Source organism: Carcharodon carcharias, chromosome 12 (genome assembly GCF_017639515.1).
Source record: "Carcharodon carcharias isolate sCarCar2 chromosome 12, sCarCar2.pri, whole genome shotgun sequence".
NCBI classification, from domain to species: domain Eukaryota; kingdom Metazoa; phylum Chordata; class Chondrichthyes; order Lamniformes; family Lamnidae; genus Carcharodon; species Carcharodon carcharias.
In genome coordinates, this window is record NC_054478.1 from 22,251,360 (window position 1) to 22,274,665 (window position 23,306).

Here is a 23,306-nt window from a genome sequence, read left to right on the forward strand (position 1 = left end):
CTCCTAGTATAAAGTCATGTTACATTCTCTCAGAGCATAGAGTGATATTATATTAACCCCTAGTATAGAGGAATGTTATATTCTCTCCTGGTGTAGAGTGACGGTATATTCTCTCCAGTATAGAGTGACGTTATATTCTGTCCGGGTATACAGTGATGTTATATTCTCTCCTGGCACTGAATGATGTTATATTCTCTCAGAGTACAGCGTGTTATTACATTCACCCTTGGTATAGTGTGATGTTATATTCTCTAACTGGTATAGAGTGATGCTATATCCTCAGAGTATAGAGTGATGTTATATTCTGTCCGCGTATACAATGATGTTACATTCTGTCAGGTATTGAGTGATGTTATATTCTCTCAGAGTATAGTGTAATGTTATATTAACCCCTGCTATAGAGTGACGTTATATTCTCTCCGGATATAGAGTGATGTTACATTCTGTCTGAGTGTAGAATAATGTTATATTCTCTCCAGCTGTAGAGCATAGACTGCTGCTATATTCTCTCTGGGTGTAGTGATTTTACATTCTGACCAGCTATAGAGTGATATTATATTCTTTCCGAATATAGACTGATGTTATATTTTCACCAGGCATAGAGTGATGTTATATTTTTTCCTGGTATAGAGCGATGTTATATTGTCTCCAGGTATAAAGTAATGTCATTTTCTCTCCGAGCATATAGTGATGTTGTATTTTCTCTTGGTTGAGAGTGATGTTATATTAACCCCTGGGATACAGTGATGTTATATTCTGTCCGGGTATAGAGTGATGTTATATTAACCCCTGGTATAGAGTGATGTTATATTCCCTCCAAATATCGAGTGAAGTTATATTAACCCCTGCGATAGAGTGATGTTACATTCTCTCCAGGTATAGAGTGATGTTATATTCTGCCCTAGTATCAAGTGATGTTATATTCCCTCCTGATATAGAGTCATGTTATATTCTGATCCGGCATTAAGTGTTGTTATTTTCTTTCCAGACATTGACTGATGTTGTATTGCCTTCTGGTATATCGTGATGTTATATTCACCCCTGGAATTGAGTGATATTATATTCTGTGTGAGCATAGAGTAATGATATGTTTTCTCTACGTATAGAGTTATATTATATTCTCTCCATGAAAGGAGTGATATCAGATTCTCCCCTGGTATGGAGAGATGTTATATTCTCCCCGGGTATACAGTGATGTTACATTCTGTCCAGCGATAGAATGATGTTATATTCTCTCCTGGTTCAGAGTGATGTCATATTCTGATCTGGCATTAAGTGATGTTATATTCTCTCCTGGTATAGATTGATGTTATATTCTCTCCTCGTATCGAACGATGTTATATTGTCTTCTGGTATAGAGTGATGTTATATTTTCACCGAGTAAAGAATGATGTTATATTAACTCCTGGTATAGAGCAATGTTATATTCCCTTGGAGTATAGAGTGATGTTATATTCTCTCTCAATATAGAATGATATTATGTTTTCTCCAGGTGTAGAGTGATGTTATATTGTCTCATTGAATGGAGTGATATTACGTTCTCTCCAGGTATACAGTGATATTATAATCCCTCTGAGTATGGAGTGATGTAATATTAACTCTTGGTATAGAGTGATGTTATATTAATCCTTGGTATAGAGTGATGTTATATTCTCTCCTGGTGTAGAGTGATGTTATATTCTGATAATCAATTAAGTGACGTTATATTCTTTCCAGGCATGCAGTGATATTATATTCTCTCAGGGTATCAAGTGATGTTATATTCTCTCCGATGATAGAATGATGTTATATTCTCTCCGGGCATAGATTGATGTTATATTCTATCCTTGTATTGAGTGATGTTATATTGTCTTCTGGTATAGAGTGATGTTATATCCTCACCAAGTAAAGAGTGATGATATTAACCTCTGGTATAGAGTGGTCATATTCCCTCAGGGTATAGCGTGATGTTATATTCTCACTGGGTATAGAATGATGTTATGTTTTCTCCAGGTGTAGAGTGATATTATATTGTCTCCTTGAATGGAGTGATATTATGATCTCTCCTCCAGGTATAGAGAGATGTTTTAATCCCTCCGAAAATAGAGTGATGTTATATTCTCTCAGAGTATAGAGTGATGTTACATTAACCTTTGGTATAGAGTGATGTTATATTCTCTCCAGGTGTAGAGTGATGTTACATTGTCTCCTTGATTGGAATGATATTATGTTTTCTCCAGGTATAGAGTGATGTTATAATCCCTCCAAGTATAGAGTAATGTTATGTTAACCCCTGGTATAGAGTAATATTATATTCTCTCCGTGTATAAAGTAATGTTATATTGTCTCTTGGTATTGGGTGAAGATATATTCTCTCCTGGCATAGAGTATAGATTGATGTTATATTAACCCCTGACATAGCGTGATGTTATATTCCCTCTGAATATAGAGTGATGTTATATTAACTCCTGCGATAGAGTGATGTTATGTTTTCCCCTGCTTTTGAGTGATGTTATAGTCTCTCCTGATATAGAGTGATGTTATGTTCTCTCCTGGTATAGAGTGATGTTATATTCTCTCCTGGTATGGAGTGATGTTATATTAACCCCTGGAATAGTCATGTTATATTCTGATCTGGCATTGAGTAATATTATATTCTGTCCCGGCATAGACTGATGTTATATTGTCTCCTGGTATAGAGTGATGTTATATTGTCTCCTGGTATAGAGTAATGTTATATTGTCTCCTGGTATAGAGTGATGTTATGTTGTCTTCTGGTATAGAGTGATGTTATATTGTCTCTTGACATAGAATGATATTATATTTCCTCAGGGTATAGAGTGATGTTACAATCTGTCCGGCTATAGAATGATGTTATATTCTTTCCGGGTACAGAGTGATGTTATTTTCTCCCAGAGTATAGAATGATGTTATATTCTTTCAGAATATAGAGTGATGTTATATTAACTCCTGGTAGAGTGATGATACATTCTGTCTGGGTGTAGAGTGATGTTATATTCTCTCCTGGTATGGGGTGAAGTTATATTCTCTCCTGCATAGAGTGATATATTGTCTCCTGGTATAGAGTGATGTTATATTGTCTCCTGGTATAGAGTGATGTTATACTCTCCTAGTAAAAAGTGATGTTATATTGTCTCCTGGTATAGAATGATGTTATATTCTCTCCGGGTATAGAATGATGTTATATTTCCTCAGGGTATGGAGTGATGTTACAATCTGTCCAGCTATAGAATGATGTTATATTCTCACCGGGTATAGAGTGATGTTATACTCTCCTAGTAAAAAGTGATGTTATATTGTCTCCTGGTATAGAATGATGTTATATTCTCTCCGGGTATAGAATGATGTTATATTTCCTCAGGGTATGGAGTGATGTTACAATCTGTCCAGCTATAGAATGATGTTATATTCTCACCGGGTATAGAGTGATGTTATGTTTTCTCTAGGTGTAGTATGATATTATATTCTCTCCTTGAATGGGGTGATATCAGATTCTCTCCAGGTACAGAGTGATGTTATATTCTCTCCAGGCACAGTGTACAGAGTGATGTTACAATCTGTCCGGCTACAGAGTGATGTTATATTCTGTCCTGGCATTGAGTGATGTTATATTCTCTCAGAGTATAGAATGATGTTATATTCTCTCAGAGTATAGAGTGATGTTATATTAACCCCGGTATAGTGATGTTACATTCTGTCTGGGTGTAGATTGATGTTATATTCTCTCCTGGTATAGAGTGATGTTATATTAACCCCTGATATATCGTGATGTTATATTCTCTCCCGGTATAGAGTGATGTTATATTCTGTCCGGGTATAGAGTGATGTTATGTTTTTTCTAGGTGTAGAGTGATATTATATTCTCTCCTTGAATGGAGTGATATCAGATTCTCTCCAGGCATAGAGTGATGTTATATTCTCTCCAGGCATAGATACAGATTGTTGTTACAATCTGTCCGGCTATAAAATGATGTTATATTCTCTCCTGGCATTAAGTGATGCAATATTCTCTTAGAGTATAGAATAATGTTATATTAACCCCTGGAATGGTGATGTTATATTCTGTCTGGGTGTAGAGTGATGTTACATTCTGTTTGGGAGTAGAGTGATGTTATATTCTCTCCGGGTATGGTGTGATGTTATATTCTCTCCGGGTATAGAGCGATGTTATATTAAGCCCTGGTATAGAGTGATGTTATATTCTCTCCGGGTATAGAGTGATGTTATATGCGCTCCGGGTATAGAGTGATGTTATATTCTCTCTGGATATAGAGTGATGTTTTTTTCTCTCAGAGTATAGAGGGATGTTATATTAAGCCCTGGTATAGAGTGATGTTATATTCCTCTCCGGGAATAGAGTGATGTTATATTCCTCTCCGAGAATAGAGTGATGTTATATTCTCTCCGGGTATAGAGTGATGTTATATTCTCTCCGGGTATAGAGGGATGTTATATTCTCTCCGGGTATAGAGTGATGTTATATTCCCTTAGGGTATAGAGTGATGTTATATTCTTTGCGAGCATAGAGTGATGTTGTGTTTTCTCTAGGTGTAGAGTGATATTATATTCTCTCCTGGTATAGAGTAATGTCATATTCTGTCCTCATGTAGAAAATGTTTTATTCTCTCATGGCATAGAGTGATGTTATATTCTCTCAGAGTATAGGGTGATGTTTTATTCTCTCAGAGTATAGAGTGATGTTATATGCTCTCCTGGTATAGAGTGATGTCATATTCTGTCCTCGTGTAGAAAATGTTATTTTCTCTCATGGTATAGAGTGATATTACATTCTCTCCGGGTATAGAACAATGTTACATTCTGTCTGGGTATAGAGTGATGTTATATTACCTCCGATGATAGAGTAATGTTATATTCTGTCCTGGTATTGAGTGATGTTATATTGTCTCAGAGCATAGAATGTTACTATTATTAACCCTTGGTATAGAGTGATGTTATATTCTCTCTGATAATAGTGTGATGTTATGTTCTCTCCTGGTATTGCGTGATATTATATTCTCTCAGAGTATAGAGTGATGTTATATTAACCCCTGTGATAGAGTGATATTATATTAACCCCTGTGATAGAGTAATGTTATATTCTCTCCAGGTGTAGAGTGATGTTACATTGTCTCCTTGATTGGAGTGATATTTTGTTTTCTCCAGGTATACAGTCATGTTATAATCCCTCCGAGTACAGAGTGATGTTATATTAACCCCTGGTATAGAGTCATGTTATATTCTCTCCGTGTATAATGATGTTATATTGTCTCTTGGTATTGGGTGATGATATATTCTCTCCTGGCATAGAGTATAGATTGATGTTATATTAATCCCTGACATAGAGTGATGTTATATTCCCTCTGAATATAGAGTGATGTTATATTCCCTCTGAATATAGAGTGATGTTATATTAACTCCTGCGGTAGAGTGATGTTATGTTTTCCCCTGGTACTGAGTAATGTTATATTCTCTCCTAGTATAGAGTGATGTTATATTCTCTCCTGGTATAGAGTGATGTTCTATTAACCCCTGGAATAGTCATGTTATATTCTGATCTGGCATTGATTAATGTTGTATTCTGTCCCGGCATAGACTGATGTTATATTGTCTTCTGGTATAGAGTGATGTTATATTAACCCCTGGTATAGTGTGATGTTATATTGTCTCCTGGTATAGAGTGATGTTATATTGTCTCCTGGCATCGAGTGATGTTATATTCTCTCTGGGTATAGAATGATGTTATATTGTCTCCTGGTATAGAGTGATGTTATATTGTCTCCTGGTATAGAGTGATGTTATATTGTCTCCTGGTATAGGGTGATGTTATATTCTCTCCTGGTATAGTGTGATGTTATATCCTGATCTGGAGTTAAGTGATGCTGTATTCTTTCCAGGCATGGAGCGATGTTATATTCTGACATGGTATCTAGTGATGTTATATTCTCTCCTGGCTTAGAGTGATGTTATATTCTCTCCTAGTATAGAGTGATGTTATATTCCCTTCTGTAAAGAGTGAAGTCATATTTTCATCTGGCATTAAGTGATGTTATATTGTTTTCTGGTATAGAGTGATGTTATATTGTCACCAAGTAAAGAGTGAAGTTATATTAAGCCCTGGTATAGAATGATGTTATATTCCCTCGGGGTATAGAGTGATGTTATATTGTCTCCTTGAATGGAGGGATATTATGTTCTCTCTAGGTATAGAGTGATGTTATAATCCCTTCGAGTATGCAGCGATGTTATATTCTCTCAGAGTATAGAGTGATTTTATATTGACCCCTGGTATAGAGTGATGTTATATTCTCTCAGACTATAGAGTGATGTTAAATTATCTCCTGGTATAGTGTGATGTTATATTATCTCCTGGTATAGAGTGATGTTATATTCTCTGACAGTGTAGAATTATGTTATATTAACCCTTTGTATAGAGTAATGTTATATTCTGTCCTCGAATAGAAGATGTTATATTCTGTCATGGCATAGAGTGATGTTACATTCTCTGCGGGCATAGACTGATGTTCCATTCTGTCTGGGTGTAGAGTTATGTTATATTCTTGCCAGGCATAGACTGATGTTATATTCTTTCCTGGTATAGAGTGATGTTATATTCTCTCAGTGTATAGAACAATGTTATCTTAAGCCCTGGTATAAAGTGATGTTATATTCTCACCAGGCATAGACTGATGTTATATTCTCTCCTGGTATACAGTGATGTTATATTCTCTCAGAATATAGAACGATGTTATATTAACCCCTGGTATAGAGTGATATTATATTCACTCCAAATATAGAGTGTTGTTATATCCTCTCCAAGTATAGAGTGATGTTATAATCTGTCCTTTTATAGATGTTATTTTCTCTCCTGCTTTAGGGAGATGTTACATTCTCTCCAGGTGTGGAGTGATGTGATGTTCTCTCCGGGCGTAAAGTGATGTTATATTCTCTCAGAGCCTAGATGTTACTTTCTATCTGGTCTAGAATAATGTTATATTCTCTCCGAGTGTAGAATGACATTATATTCTGTCCCGGTGTAGCATGATGTTATATTATCTCCGGGTATAGAGTGATGTTATATGCTCTCCTGGTATACAGCAATGCTGCATTCTCTTTGGGTATTGAGTGATGCTATATTCTCTCCTAATATAGAGTGATGTTGTATTTTCTTTGGGTGTAGAGTGATATTATATTCTCTCCCGGCATAGAGTGATGTTATATTCTCTCTGCGTAAAGAGTTATGTTTCATTCTTTCCTGCTATAGAGTTGTGTTATATTCTGCCCTGGCTTACAGCAAAGTTATATTCTCTCCGCGTGCTGAGAGATGTTATGTTCTGTCCGGGTATTGATCGGTAATTTGATGATATATTATTCCGGAGCATTAAGTGACAGCAGTACTGCGGAAGGTGGATGCTAAACCAATGGGTCGGTCTTCATCTGAACTATGCTTGGATCAGTGTTCTGCCAAGTCATATGACTAAGGTGGGCAAGAGTGCTTCAAACTAAAAGTGGGGACAAGGAATCAAGTGTGAGAAGATGTGATAAATTAAAGAGGGAAGACAAGGCAAGGAAAAAGGTAGGAAGGAGGGAAACGATAATCAGAATGTGACTGGAAGGTACAGAGCACATAACGTTAAGAGTGAGACAGTCAGTGAGGCTAGAGATTGTGAAAATAGTAAAAGGACAGAACTAACAGCTCTGCATGTAAGCGCATTTAGCATTTGTAACAAAATGCATGAATTGAGAGCTCAAATAGAAGCCCATTTAAAACAGAGACGAGGAGGAATTTCTTCTCTCAGAGGGCAGTTAATCTGTGGAATTCTTTACTGCAGAGGGCTGTGGAGGCTGGGTCATTAAGTATATTCAAGATGGACGTAGACAGATTTTTAATCAGTAAGGGAATCAAGGGTTATGGGCAAAAGGCAGGAAAGTGGAGTTGAGGATTATCAGATCAGCCATAATCTCATTGGATGACAGAGCAGACCCGATGGACCTTACTTCTGCTCCTACATTTTATGGTCTTAAGTATGTATGAGCTGATAGCCGTTACAGAGACATGGCTACCTGGTGACATTGGGTGGGACCTGAATATTCAAGGCTACATGACATTTCGGAAAGACAGGAAGCTGGGAAAAAGTGAAGAGGTAGCTCTGTTAATTAAAGATGCCTTAGAATGTGACTTAGATGAAGAGACAGGGAGTAATGTATGCTTATGTTTGCTGATGATAGCAGGCTCGGTGGAATGATAAGCTGTGGGGAAGACAGAGAGGGGCTGCAAAGAGGTATAGACAGGTTAGGTGGGTGGGCAACAAGATGACAGATCGAGTATAATATAGGGAAATGTGAAGTTATTCACTTTGGTTGTAAGAATAAAAAAAAAGACTATTTTTTAAAAGGTGAGAAACCTGGAAGTGTTGATGTTCAAAGAGACTTGGGTGTGCTCGCTCAAGGAACGCAGAAAGGTAGCAGGCGGGTGCAGCAAGTAATTTGAAAGGCAAGTGGCACGTTGGCCTTTATTGCAAGGAGATTGGGTTACAGGAATAAAGAAGCCTTGCTATCATTGTGCAGTGTTCTGGTGAGACTGCATCTGGAATACTGTGTGCTGCTTTGGTCTCCACATTTAAGAAAGGATATATTTGCATTGGAGGCAGTACAGCGACGGTTCACTAAATTGGTCCCTGGAATGAGGGGGTTGTCCTATGGTGACAGCCTGAGTAAATTGGGATTATATTCTCTGGAGTTTAGAAGAATGAGAAGCAACCTCATTGAATCCTACAAAACCTTGAAGGGGCTTGATAGGGTGGACGTTGGGAGATTGTTTCCACTGGTTGGCGGAATCTAAAACAAGGGGGCACAGCCTCAGCATCAGGGGCCAATCATTTATGACTGAGATGAGGAGAAATTACTTCACTCAAAGGGTCATGAGTCTTTGGAACTCTCTACCCCATAGGGTTGTGGATGCTCCATCATCAAATACAGTTAAGACCTGGGATAGACAGATTTTCAGACTCTCAGGGAATTAACGGAACTGGGGAGTGGATGGGAAAATGGAGTTGAAGCCCAAGATTAGCCATGATCGTATTGAACAGTGGAGCAGACTCGGTGGGCCGTGTGGCCTTCCCCTGCTCCTATTTCTTATATCCTAATGTGGGATGACATGAGTACATTGGAGTGGAGTGACCTTGGTTCTGGAGATCAAGATGTAGAATCAGTTTGGGTCGAGATCAGAAATAGTACAAGTAAGAAGTGGCGATAATCATGAGTGATTTTAACCTACGTAAAGATTAGACAAATCAGTTTGGCAAAGGTAGTTTGTAAGATGAGTTTAGAGCACGTTTCCGGTGTAGTGTCTAAGAGCAGCACATTCCAGGGTGATGAGAGAGAGCAGGCTACACTAGATCTGGTAATGTGCAATGAGAGAGGATTAATTAATGACCACATAGTGAAGACACCACTAGGTAGCAATGATCATAACAAGATTGAATTTTGCATTCGATTTGAGAGAGAAAAAGTGGGTCTCAGGGCAATTATGACGGCATGAGGACAGAGCTGGCTAAAGTGAACGGGGGAATTAGATTAGGGGGTAGGTCAGTAGAGATACAGTGCAGACATTTAAGGAGACAATTCATAACACTCAGCAAAGATACATTCCAGTGATAGGGGATAGGGTGCACCATCCCTGCCTAATAAAGAAAGTTAACAATAATATCAATTTGAAAGAAAAAGCGTACAATTCCGCAAAGATGAGTGGCAGGTCAAAAGTTTGGACAGAACATAAAGAACAGCAAAAAATGACTAAAAGATTAATAAGGAGGGAGAAATTAGAGTACGAGACAAAGCTAGCTAGAAATATAAAAACAGATAGTAAGAATTTCAACGATTATATAAAAGGGAAAGAATAGGTAAAGTGATCATTGATCCTCTACAGAGTGAGTCTGGGGAATTAGTAATGGAAGATAAGAAAATGGTGGATGAATTGAACAGATATTTTGCATCTGGCAAGACATCACAGAAATAATTGTGAATCAAGAGGCGTAAGGGAGGGAGGAACTGAAAACAATTATAATCACCAGGGAAAGGGAATGAGAAAATTATTAGAGATAAAAGCTGACAAGTCCCCAGGTCCTGATGGACTTCATTTTAAAAGAACTGGCTGCTGAGATAGTTGATGCATTGGTTTTAATTTTCCGAAATTCCCTGGACTCTGGAAAGGTCCCATCAGATTAGAAAATAGCGAATGTGACTCCTGTATTCAAGAAAGGAGGGTGATGACAAGCAGGAACTTACAGGCCAATTGGCTTAACATCTGCCCTAGGGGAAATTGCTGCTGGAATCTATTAATAAGGAAGTTATAGTGGGGCATTTAGAAAATCTCAGTGCTGTCAGGCAGAGTCCACATGGTTTTGTGAAAGGGGGATCTTGTTTGACTAATTTATTAGAGTTCTTTGAGGAAGTAACAACCATGTAGAGAAAGGGGAACCTGTGGATGTGGTGTACTTAGAATTCCAGAAGGCATTTGACAATTGTCGCATTAAAGATTACTACACAAAATAAGAGGTCATGATATAGGAGGAAAACATTTGAGCATGGATAGAGGATTGGTTAGCTAACAGGAAACAGAGTACAGGCACAATGGGTCATTTTTGGGTTGGTAAGATGTGACGAGTGGAGTGCCACAGAGATCAGTGCTAGGGCTTCAACTATTTACAATTTATATCAATGATTTGGATGAAGGGACAAAATGCTAAATTTGCCGATGACACAAATATAGGTAGGAGATTAAGGTGTTAAGAGGACATAAGGAGTCCGAAAAAGGGATTTGGATAAGTTTAATGAATGGGCAAAAATTTGGCAAATGGAGTATAATGTAGGAACTTATCCACTTTGGCAGGAAGAATAGAAAAGCAGCATATTATCTAAATGGAGAGCAATTTCAGAACTCTGAGATACAGAGGGACCTGGGTGCCCTGGTACATGAATCACAAAAAGTTAGCACGCAGGTACAGCAAATGATTAGGAAGGCAAATGAAATATTGTCATTTATTGCAAAGGAAAAGAGAACTGGGGATGCTTTGATATGGTTGTACAAGCCATTGGCAAGACCACATCTAGAGTACCATGCACAGTTTTGGTCTCCTTATTTAAGAAAGGACATAATTGCATTAGAAGCAGTTCAGAGAAGGTTCACTCGACTGATTCCAGGGATGAAGGGTTATCTTTTGAGGAAATGTTGGACAGGTTGGGCCTGTATCCATTGGAGTTTAGAAGAATGAGAGATGATTTTATTGAAACATATAAGATCCTGTGGGGACTTGACAGGGTGGCTGCTGAGAGGATATTTCCCCTTGAGGCAGTGACTAGAACTAGGGGACACAGTTTAAAAATAAGGAGTCTCCCATTTAAGATGAAGATGAGAAAATTTTTCTCAGGATAGTGGGACTGTGGAACCCTCTTCCCCAGCGAGCAGTAGAGGGAGGGTCATTGGATATTTTTAAGGCAGAGGTAGATAGATTCTTAAATAAGAGAGTCAAAGGACATAGGTGTAGGCAGGACAGTGGAATTGAGACCACAGTCAGATCAGCCATGATCTTATTGAATGGTGGAGTAGGCTTGAGGGGCCGAATGAGCTGCTCTTACTTCTAATCCCTATGTTCATATGTTTGTATTTCTTTCCCGTGATGTTACATTCTCCCCTAGCATGAAGTTTAGATTTTATATTCATTCCTGGAATGTGAACATCACTGGCTCGGCCTGCATTAATTGGTCATCCCCAATTTTCTGTAAACATGGCTGAGCCTCGTACGACTAACTGGTTTGCTCGACCATTTCAGAGGGTAGCTAAAAGCCAACCACATTGGAGTGGGCCTGGTGTTGAATGTAGGCTACACTGGATTTCCTTTAGCTGATGACATTGGTGAACCAGAAAGGCTTATACAACAACCCGGTAGCTTCATGATCGTTTTAAATCACAAAATGATTAATCCCTGATTTTTTAAGTAATTGATTTTAAATTCCTCCAGCTGCTATGGAGTGATTTGAACTTATGCCTCTGGAGCAATACTCCAGGCCTCTGGGTTTTAACCCAGTAATATTACAGCTATGTTACCGTCCCCTTGCTAGATTCTCACCCGGTATAATTTGATGTCATATTCTCTCCTGGTATGAAGTGATGTTTCTTTTCTCACTTTTTAAAGTTATATTCTCCTCGTATATATTGGCGTTATATTCATTCCTGTAACATTACCACCACGCTACAGTACCTATTATACTCCCTTGCTGTATAAAGTGATGTGGTATTCTGTGTGTAAAATTATTTTATATTCTCTCCCGACATAAAGTGATGGTATATTCTCTCCATGTGTAAAGTGAAGTTACACTCTTCCTGGTATAAGATGACATTATGTTCTCTCTGGGTATAAAGTTTTTTTTTATATTCGTTCCTGGGATGTGGCCGTTGCTGGCAAGGCCAGCATTTATTGCCCATCCCTAATTGCCCTTGAACAGGTGGTGGTGGTGAGCTGCCTGTAACTGAGTGTTCTGCTCGGCCATTTCTGAGGGCAGTTAAGGTTCAACCAAATTGGAGTGGGTCACACATAGGCCAGACCAGGTAAGGATGGCAGATTTCCTTCCCAACATGACATTAGTGAACTAGATTGGTTTTTACAACAATGCAGTGGTTTTGTGATTATTATTAATGGGACTAGCATTTTACTCCAGATTTATTAATCAACAGATTTTAAATTCCTCCAGTTACCACAGTGGGATCTGAACTCATATTTTCAGAGCATAACTCCAGCTCTTGGGGCTACTAGTTTGGAAAGATTATAAGTATGCTACCATCCCCATATTGTATTCCTTCCCTGCATAAAGTGTCATTATATTTTTCCCAGGTATAAAATGAAGTTATATTCTAAAAGAAAAATATTGTGGATGCTGGAATTGGAAATAAAGACAGAAAGTGCTGGAAATACTCAACAAGTCTGGCAGCATCCATGGAGAGAGAAACAGAGTTAACATTTTGAGTCAAATATCACTCTTCTTCAGAGTTCTGAAAAGTTATATTCTTCCTAGTGTAAGGTGAAAGTAAATTCTCTTGGTAAAAAATATTTTTTTATTCTCTCTGATATAAAGTGATGTTATTGTTATGATGTGGCAGGTGGTATGTGAGTTTTGCAATTTGTATTTATTACTAGAAGATTTGTGCACTAAATTCATAAGTATTCCATCCACTAACACCTTCAGTAGTTAAAAAAATTAAATTAAAACATTTATTAACAAAAGAAAAGACTTCAAATTGTTATGAGGAGGCAGGTGATATGTGCCAGATGGACCAAATCCAAAGGGGAAACTTGGCCACGCTATCACAACGGTTTTGCAATTTGTATTTATTACGAGAAGCTTTATGCATTAAATTCAGAAGAATTGAGTCTACTAACACCTTTAGAGATTTTAAAATTAAGTTAAAACATTTATTAACAAAAGGAAAAAAATGAACCAATAAACACACACAAGATTACAGTTACATAGTTATTTAGTCTTAACAGTTTCCCAAAATGCTTAGTTAAACAGGCTCCCAGCTACACACCCACTTTGAGGCAACAGTCCAAAGTAGATTTGAAATTATAAAATCAAGCCAGCAAGGTTACCACAGCATGCACTTGAATTCCAAAGGCTTATAACACAGCTTTAGTTGCTGGACACAGCAGACTTCTGCTCAAGCGGCTGGAGGCTTTTTCCCCACGACTGCTTCACACAGTGTGCCTTTTGATCTCCCATGGCCACACCCCCTACATAGCCTTCCATCCCTCTTTATATAAGTTTTCTCTCTCTTTAATCTGCAAATTCCATTGTTCTACAGGTCTTTGGAAATTTACTTTTCCCATAATATAGAAATCTTTCATGTCATCATTATGATCAGCACTTTTGGAAAAAATAAACATATTGCTTTGCCTCACTTATCTTGCAGTTGTAAACGTTACACCATCCCTTTGAAAATCGAACAACCCCTTCACTTATCTAAAAATTCAATTTTCATTCACACCCTATCTGTGGAACCCTCTTCCTAGCTTATCCATCTCCATTCCAAAAGCCTATTTAAACCTAATTCTTTTGATGGTTATAATCTTGTAGTCTAAGCATCTTTAGTCTAATTAAATCAGTTACATAGACAGAACCATCCACACTTACACTCACAATAATGTTATGAAAAATATGATAGTTTCGTGACATAATATTGTCTCAAGTGACATTATACTCTCCCCATTTTCAGTTCTCCGCTGATATAAAGTGACCTTATCTTCTCTGAGAATAACATGATATTTCGCCTTATTTCAGCATTGGCAGTGAATGAGTGTTGCTTGCAATTCATTGTGCTTGCAGCTGCCCCCATTGGCTTTTCATACAAATTTTGAGGCAGCTTACCATTATTAAGAGACCCTTTCTCAACATGGTATTCTCAACAGGGGATCCGTGGTTTGCGTGAGCTGGGCTTTTTCATGCAAGCGGGTTGAAGGATCCAAACCAAAACATGCAAAGTGAAGACCAGGAGGTATAAATGAACACTTCTTTAACATTCTGTTTAGAAGTGACAGGTTTTGTTAAAGGGACACAATAATTGCAAGATTGTATAAAGCTGCAGGTCCGTTGACTTTCCAGAAAGAATTGCTTCACCACGCTCAATGTCCAGTTTCATTTGTGCCTTTTTCATTGGAGGCTTGCTCTGTAGCAAGGGAAGATCTGTGTCAATTAAATGGCTATTTTGCATGGAATCGCCACTTTTTAGTGAATTCAGTGTGTTGTCATTGCTGAACCTGAAACAAGTAGATCCGTATCCCCGGATAACATTTCGATTCTTACTACTGAGTGAATCTAAGTAACAGTTCAACGTTCCACACATTGTTGAGGTGCCACCAGTATCTAAAATCACAAAAAAGGTCATCTGGTCATTCTCATGTTTTTGTAAACATGATATGCACAAATTGGCAGCTGTGCTTCCGAAGTGACGACTCATTAAAAGTACTTTATTGGCTGTAAAGCGCTTTGGGATGTCGTGAAGTTCTGAAAGGTGCTACCTAAATGCAAGCCTTTCTTTTTTAAGTAAAATGGCGTTAACTCCATGTAGAGTGCAATTTTTTTTTTACTATTTTAGTCCAGTCGGGACGAGATCGTTAACCATTGCCTTTTCCTTTGTGTCATAGTTGGGTGAATATTAGAATGGAGTGTGGGTCTGATGGTTGGCCAGCTCAAAGAAAGGGGGTCTTGCAATCGCTCATCACCATTTCACGTCTTTCTGAAGCGGCAGGACACGGGGAGCTTCCAGCGAGAGGAATGTATCGAGGTGTTTGTTCGTGCAAAAGAGTGATCGTTGCTTGAGGCTCCTGTTGCGGTGTGTGAGTGGCCGTAGGGAGAGGCATCCCCAGCCATATCTTTTTCACTTGTGTGGTGTCATTTCATAGTCGTGGAGCGACTGGACAATTCCGCCGCAGTTCGCAACCCCGAAGCAGGTTGCTGGGTAAGTGATCTCTGCTGTGAGCTTTACTGGGTGTGGTGAGTCACTGGGACCTCCTGAGTAGCACTGTGGAGGGAAGCCAAATTTAAAAAGTACAAACAGATGTCTGGATTATGTTGGTCGCAGATTCATTCCGACCTTCATTTCACCCGGACATTAGTTTATTTCAGCTCAGTTGTGTTTTAGTTCAGTTAAGACTGTAGACTGCTGCTGATTATACAGTCACACAGCATGGAAGGAGGCTATTCAGCCCATCAAACCAGTACCAACTCTTTGAAGCAACTATCCAATTAGTCACACTCCCTTGCACCTTAAAAGACTCCTGTAATTATATATTTTTTTCCATTTCAAGTATTTATCCAGTTTCCTTTTGAAAGTTATTATTGAATCTGCTTCCACCAGCCTTTCTGGCAGCGCATTCCAGATTGTAACAACTCACTGTACGGCCATCTCCCTCTCTGATTCTTTGGCCAATTATCTTAAACCTGTGGCCTCTGGTTACCAAGCTTTCTACCAGTGAAAGCAGTTTTTCCCAGAAACTAATGGGACTGAAAGTTGATAAATCCTCTAGACCTACACATGATCTACATTCCAGAGTGTTGAAGGAGGTGGCTATAGAGATAGTGGATGCATTAGTGGTCATCTTCCAAAATTCTACAGATTTTGAAACAGTTCCTGCAGATTGCAAGGTTGCAAATATAACCCCACTATTTAAGAAAGGCGGGAGAGAGAAAATGTGGAACTACAGACCTGTTAGCTTGCTATCAGTAGTAGGGAAAATTTTATTCATTCATAGGATGTGGGCGTTTAGCAATTATTGCCCATCCCTAATTGCCTATGAGAAGGTAGTGGCGATCTGCCATCTTAAACTGCTGCAGTCCCTGTGGTGTAGGTACACTCACAGTGCAGTTAGGGATGGAGTTCCAGGATTTTGACACAACAGTGAAGGAATGGCGATATATTTCCAAGTCTTGGTGTGTGACTTGGAGGGGAACTTGGTGGTGTTCCCATGGGTCTGTTGCCATTGTCCATCTAGATGGTAGTGGTTGTGGTTTTGGAAGGTGCTACCTTGTTGGGATCCTGCAGTGCATCTTGTAAATGGTACATACTGCTGCCACTGTGCGTCAGCGATGGAGGGAGTGAATGTTTGTGAATAGGGTGCCAATCATGTAGGCTGCTTGGTCCTGGATGGTGTCAAGCTTCTTGAGTGTTGTTGGAGCTGCACTCATCCAGGCAAGTAGTCAGTATTACATCACGTTCCTGACTTGTGTCTCCAAGATGGAGGACAGGCTTTGTGGAGTCAGAAGGTGAGTTACTCATCGCAGGATTCCTGGCCTCTGCCCTGCTCTTGTAACCACAGTATTTATATGGCTAGCCCAGTTCAGTTTCTGGTCAATGGTAACTCCCAGGATGTTGACAGTAGGGGACTCAGCAATGGTAACGCCATTGAGCGTCAAGGGGTGATGTTTAGATTCTCTCTTGTTGAAGAAGGTCATTGCCTGGCACTTGTGTTGGTTGAATGTTACTTGCCGCTTGTCAGCCCATGCCTGGATATTGTCCAGGTCTTTCTGCATTTGGACATGGACTGCTTCAGTATCGGAGGAGGTCAATCATCTCAGTTCCGGGCATCACTGCAGGAGTTCCTCAGGGTAGTGTCCTTAGCCCAACCATCTTCAATTGCTTCATCAATAACCATCTTTCACCATAAGGTCAGAAGTGGGGATGTTGGCTGATGATTGAGGAGTCACGAATGGTGCTGAACATTGTGCAATCATCAGCAAACATCCCACTTCTGACCTTATGGTAGAAGATGGCTATTGATGAAGCAGCTGAGGATGATTGGGCCGAGGGCACTACCCTGAGGAACTCCTGCAGTGATGCCCTGGATCTGGAACTGAGATGATTGACCTCCAACAATCACAACCGTCTTCCTTTGTGCTATGTATGACTCCAACCAGCGGAGAGTTTTCTCCCTGATTCCCATTGACTCAAGTTTTGCTAGGGCTCCTTGATGCCAGACTCTGTCAAATGCTACCATGATGTCAAGGGTGGTCACTCTCACCTCACCTCTGGAGTTCGGCTCTTTTGTCCATGTTGGAACTAAGGCTATAATGAGGTCAGGAGCTGAGTGATTCTGGCAGAATCCAAATTGAGCGTCAATGAACAGGTTATTGCTGAGCAGGTGCCACTTGATAACACTTTTGATGACCCCTTCTATCAATTTACTGATGATGGAGAGTAGACTGATGGGGCGGTAATTGGCCGGGTTGTATTTGTCCTGCTTTTTGTGTACAGGACATACCTGGGCAATTTTCCACATAGCCGGGTAGATGCCAGTGTTGTAGCTGTACTGGAACAGCTTGGCAAGAGGAGCGGCATGTTCTAGAGCACAAGTCTTCATTACCATTTTCAGAGTATTGTCAGGGCACATGGCCTTTGCAATATCCAGTGCCATCAGCAATTTCTTGATATCAGGCAGAGTGAATCGAATTGGCTAAAGATTGGCATCTGTGATGCTGGGGACCCCCCGGAGGAGTCCGAGATGGATCATCCATTCGGCACTTCTTGCTGAAGATTGTTGCAAATGCTTCAGCCTTATCTTTTGCACTGATGTACTGGGCTGCCCCATCATTGAGAATAAGGATATTTGTGGAGCCACCTCCTCCTCCAGTGAGTTGTTTGATTGTCCGCTGGATGAGGCAGGACTGCAGATCTTGGTTGTGGAATCACTTAGCTCTATTGCTTGCTGCTTCTGCGGTTCAGCATGCAAATAGTCCTGTGTTATAGCTTCACCAGGTTTACACCTCATTTTTAGATATGCCTGGTGCTGCTCCTGGCATGCCCTCCTGCACTCTTCATTGAACCAGGGTTGATCCCCTGACTTGATGGTAATGGTAGAGTGGGGGATATGCCGGGCCATGAGGTCACAGATTGTGTTCGAGTACAATTCTGCTGCTGCTGATGGTCCACAGTGCCTCATGGATGCCCAGTCTTGAGTTGCTACATCTGTTTGAAATCTATCCCATTAGCACAGTGGTAGTGCCACAAAATAGGGTGGAGAGTATCCTCAATGTGGAGATGAGACTTCATCTCCACAATGACTGTGCGGTGGTCACTCCTACTGATACTGTCATGGACAGATGTATCTGTGGCGGGCAGGTTGGTAAGGATGAGGTCAAGTATGTTTTTCCCTCTTGTTGGTTCCCTCACCACCTGCCACAGACCCAGACTAGCAGTTATCTCCTTAAGGACTCGGCCAGCTCAGTCAGTAGTGGTGCTATCGAGCCACTCTTGTTGATGGATGTTGACATCCCCCCACCCAGAGTACATTCTGCACCCTTGCCACCCTCATTGCTTCCTCCAAGTGATGCTCAATATAGAGGAGCACTGATTCTTCAGCTGAGGTGGGACAGTATGTGATAATCAGCAGCAGGTTTTCTTGCCCATGTTTGACCTAATACCATGAGACTTCATGGGGTCCAGAGTCAATGTTGAAGACTTCTAGGGCAACTCCCTCCTGACTGTATACCACTGTGCCGCCACGTCTGCCCTGCTGGTGGGACAGGACAAACCCAGGGAGGGTGATGGTGGAGTCTGGGACATTATCTGTAAGGTATGATTCTGTGAGGATGACTATGTCAGGCTGTTGCTTGACTAGCCTGTGAGGCAGCTCTCCCAATTTTGGCTCTAGCCCCCAGATGTTAGGAAGGAGGAATTTGCAGGGTCAGTAAGGCTGACATTGCCATTGTCATTTCCGGTGCCTAGGTCGATGTCAGGTAGTCTGTATGGTTTCATTCCTTTTTTGTGACTTTGTTACAACTGAGTGGCTTGCTAGGCCATTTCAGAGTCAACCAAATTGCTGTGGGTCTGGAGTCATATGTAGGCCAGACCAGGTAAGGACAACAGATTTCCTTCCTTAAAGGGCATTAATGAACCAGATGGGTTTTTACAAGAATCGATAATGGTTTCATGGTCATTATTAGACTTGTAATTCCAATATGAGTTCAAATTCCACCATTTGCCCATGGTGGGATTCAAACCCGGGTCCCCAAAGCATTACCTGGGTCTCTGGATTACTAGTCCAGTGACAATACCACTATCCCATCGCCTCCCCTTTTAACTGCTAGAATCTATTATGAAGGATGCAATAACTGGGCACTTAGAAAATAACTGGCAGGATTAGGCAGAGACAACATGGATTTATGAAAGGGAAACCACTTTTGACAAACCTGTTGGAGTTATTTTGAGGATGTAATTAGCAGAATAGATAAGGTAGAACTAGTGGATCCGGTGTAATATGATTTTCAGAAGGCTTTTGATAAAATTCCACACAAGAGGTTCGTAAGCAAAATTAAAGCACATTGGTTTGGTGGTAATATACCGGCATGGATTGAGAATTGGGTTAACGGACAGAAAACAGAAAGGAGGAATAAATGATTCATTCTCAAGTTGGCAGGCTGTGACTAGTGGAGTACCTCAAGGATAAGTGCTTGGGCCCCAGCTATTCACAATCTCTACCGGTGATTTAGATGTGGGGATCAAATGTAATATTTCCAAGTTTGCTAATAACTAGGTGGGAATGTGAGTTGTGAGGAGGATGCAAAAAGGCTTCAAGGGGATTTGGGCAGGCTAGGTGAGTGGGCAAGAACATGGCAGATAGAGCATAATGTGGAAAATGTGAAGTGAAATGCAACATATTTCTTAAATGGTGAGACATTGGGAAGTGTTGATGTCCAAAGGGACATGGGTGTCCTTGTTCATGAGTCATTGAAAGCTAACATACGGGTGCAGCAAGCAATGAGGAAGGCAATGGTATGTTGGCCCTTATTACAAGAGGATTCGAGCACAGGAGTAAAGGTGTCTTGTAGCAATTATGTAGAGCCTTGGTGAAACTGCACTTGGAGTATTGTGTACAGTTTTGGTTTCCTTACCTAAGGAAACTTATACTTGCCATAGAGGGAGTGCAGGGAAGGTTCACCAGACTGATTTCTGGGATGGTGGCGTTGTCCTATGAGGAGAGATTGAAGAGACTGGGCCTGTGTTCTCTAGAGTTTAGAAGAATGAGAGGTGATCTCAATTGAAGTGTACAAAATTCTTACAGGGCTCAACAGGGTAGGTGCAGGACGGATGTTTCTCCAGGCCGGGATTTTCTGTGCCCGCTGGCGTCAGGCATGCTCAGTGGTGTGAGCGGACAATGTCGCAGGAAGGTCAAAAATCGGTTTCACAACGTTGTGGAACCAATTCGCGATCGTCCACTCCACCTGCCAACGGCAGGCCACGTTTCCCGTCATTGGACATCAGGAACCTCATTGTAATATATCAGCATATCATTATAAGGCCAGACGGCCGGACTCATTTCCACCACCCCCGTCCTCCCCCTCCCCCTCTGCTGGATTGTCCGCCCACGTCGGCTGGAAAACACGCCGGTGCAGAACATGTCTTGACAACTGTGATGTGCAGAAGTTGGAACTTACCACCAGGGACTTGCTCGGATCGGGGACATCCGAGGAGCGGAAAGTGCTGGAGCTCGACAGCAACAGCATCTTGGAGGAACATCCATGGCGTGCTGGGTGGATTCTCATGGACATGGCTCTGCTGGACACCCAGGGCGAGACGCAGCGGGTGAGGGGATGGCGTGGCGGGTCAATGAGAGCCCGACTGTCATGGAAGCGGCGTGTTTCCAAGGAATGCACCATTAATGCGGCGGCTTTGGGATGATGCGGCGTGAGATGCGGCGTGAGAAGCAGCCATTGCGGCCGGCAGATAAAATGTTGTTCTACCCGCCCGCCACCGCACTTAGCGCAAATCTGGGACAATTCCGCCCACAGTCCCAGAATAAGGGGTAGGCCATTTAGGACCGAGATGAGGAGGAATTTCTTCAGTCAGAAGGTGGTGAATCTTTGGAATTCTCCACCCAAGGTGGGTGTGGAGGCTCAATCACGGAGCATAGTCAAGACTGAGATCGATAGATTTCCAGATATTAAAGGACACGGGGATAGGGCAGGAAAATGATGTTGAGGTCGAAGATCAGCCATGATCTAGTTGAATCAGTTGAGCAGGCTCGAGGGGCCGAAAGGTCAACTCCTGCTCTTGTTTCCTATGTTCCGATTTCGTCGTAATGAATTTGAACATCTCTATTAAACCTTGCCTTAACTTTCTCGGTTCTACGGAGAACGATCCCAGTTTCTCCAGGTTTTCCACACAAACTGAAGTCCCTCATCCCTGATATCATTCTGGTAAATCACCTCAGCTTTCTTTCCAAGGTCTTGATATCCTTCCTGTGGTGTGCTGCCCAGGAATGGAGACAATACTGCAGCAGATAGCTGACAGTGATTGATGAAGGGTTAGAATAATGTGTCCCTTATACCTTGTGCATTATCCTGCATCCTCTGTACTGAGCTGGCTCAGTGAGGTGCTGCCATTTCCTTTCCCCTGTGACGTTAAACTTGTATAGGACCCTGGTTAAGTTACCGAGCACGGTCTTTGTACCATGAAGAAGCAGTGGAGAATGTTCAAAAACGGATGCAACTAGAACTGAGTAATTACAGCTGTTGGGGCAGATGAAACAGGTTTAGGCTTTTCTCTTTAGAAAAGAGGAGACTTTGAGAGGACTAGATAGAGGTCTTTCGAATAATGTGTGGAGAGAGTGCTTCCACTTGTGGGAGAATCCAAGACTAGGGGCGCATTTTAGTGCCCTTCGACGGGGTGCGTTTAGTGGGTAGGGGCCCCATCACCTTCCTGTCATCACCCCGACTAAGTCAGTGGTGAGAAGGCCTGTTGGTGGCCCTTCCACCCTGCTGCCAATTGAGGCCCTTAAGTGGGCAAATAATGCCCACTTAAGGGTCTCATTCTACCGTCAATGGTATTAACCCAGCAGCGGGCAAGACCAGCATTTGTTGCCCATCCCTAATTGCCCTTGAACTGAGTGGTTTGCTAGGCCATTTCAGAGGGCAGTTAAGAGTCAATCGCATTACTTTGGATCTGGAGTCACATGTAGGCCAGACTGGGTAAGGATTAGGGTTGCCAACTGTGAATAAATGTATTCCTGGAGGTTTCACCACATATCTTGCCCCCACGCTCAAGCCATTAGTCGGCCAACACATCCCTCCTTGAGATGCACTGCCTCCCTAAACCATTTGGAGAGCAAAAAGACTCGTTACCCAATTGGATGATGTTTGACTGTCAGCCAAACAGCTATTTTCTCCATTTTCAGAGAAATGTTCAAAGAAAATCTTTCTTAATGTCCCAATGATTTTTCTCCAGGGTTGCCCATGGCAGAGGTTGATCTTCAATTCCTGGAGACTCCAGGCCAATGCTGGAGGTTTGAAAACCCTAGTGAGGATGGCAGATTTCCTTACCTAAAGGGCATTAGTGAACTAGGTGGGTTTTTAACAATAATCAATGATAGCTTCATGATTACCATTACTTAAACTATCTCAATAATTGAATTTAAATTCCACTAGCTGCCTTAGTGGGATTTGAACCCATGCTTCTAATGGATTAGCTTGGGTTAAACCTGAATTACTATTCTAGTAAGCCCCAATCAGCCAAATGTGGAACTCTCTTCCACAGCAAGTGGTTAAAGCAAAAAACTTAGGTTCTTTCAAAAGGAAAATAGATGAGTGCAAGAGAGAAAGAAGAATAGAAAGACTAGTTGGGCCAAATGGCCTGCTTTTGTGTTGTTGGTTCTGTCACTTAATCCAGTCTAACAACCCCAATTTGCATTTATACAGCAGCCTTAATGTGATAAACCATACAAAGGCACGTCACAGGAGCCTAATCAAATAATATTTTATACCAA

General features: G+C 41.0%; 1 protein-coding gene and 1 long non-coding RNA gene across 5 annotated transcripts in view; both read left to right on the plus strand.

The window, feature by feature from the left end:
- adcy5 (adenylate cyclase 5) overlaps nt 1-23,306 on the plus strand; it is a 368,070-nt gene that overhangs the window by 67,013 nt on the left and 277,751 nt on the right. The window lies entirely within an intron of this gene.
- Nucleotides 12,971-23,306, plus strand: part of LOC121284810 — an 83,190-nt gene continuing 72,854 nt past the window's right edge. Inside the window, exons 1-2 of one of the 2 annotated variants that reach the window (XR_005944551.1) lie at nt 12,971-13,074; nt 15,195-15,508. This is a non-coding gene — a long non-coding RNA (uncharacterized LOC121284810). Of the gene's footprint in view, nt 13,075-14,505; nt 14,546-15,194; nt 15,509-23,306 lie in introns of those variants that run through there. The other variant, XR_005944552.1, reaches the window with a different exon arrangement.